The sequence below is a fragment of the Notothenia coriiceps genome, unplaced genomic scaffold, assembly GCF_000735185.1.
Source record: "Notothenia coriiceps isolate Sejong01 unplaced genomic scaffold, NC01 NC01_scaffold00037246, whole genome shotgun sequence".
Taxonomy (NCBI): Eukaryota; Metazoa; Chordata; class Actinopteri; order Perciformes; family Nototheniidae; genus Notothenia; species Notothenia coriiceps.
In genome coordinates this window covers 6689680-6689906 of record NW_011369947.1, presented here as the reverse complement: position 1 = coordinate 6689906, position 227 = coordinate 6689680, and the positions used below count along the sequence as shown (strand labels likewise).

Below are 227 nucleotides of genomic sequence, written 5' to 3'. Positions count from 1 at the left end.
CTTGGGGAGTCCTTTGCACATTTGAAGGAAAAAAATGTAATTAAAATGTGCCCACTTTGAAATAAATAAATCATATAGCTGCACCCTAAAAAGAGTTAAAGGTAGGTATAGGTAAGAATGGAGAAACCAGCTCGAGTGCGCTAGAATTTGAAAATACACAACCGGAAAAAATCTGCCTCTTCCTCACAGAGCCCCTCCTCCTACACACACGAACCATGACCAATGAG

The 227-nt window shown here is 40.5% G+C and overlaps 1 protein-coding gene across 1 annotated transcript in view; it reads left to right on the top strand.

Moving 5' to 3' along the window:
• Positions 1-227, top strand: part of atp6ap1lb (ATPase H+ transporting accessory protein 1 like b) — a 13805-nt gene that overhangs the window by 301 nt on the left and 13277 nt on the right. The gene's annotated exons all lie outside the window — the stretch shown is intronic.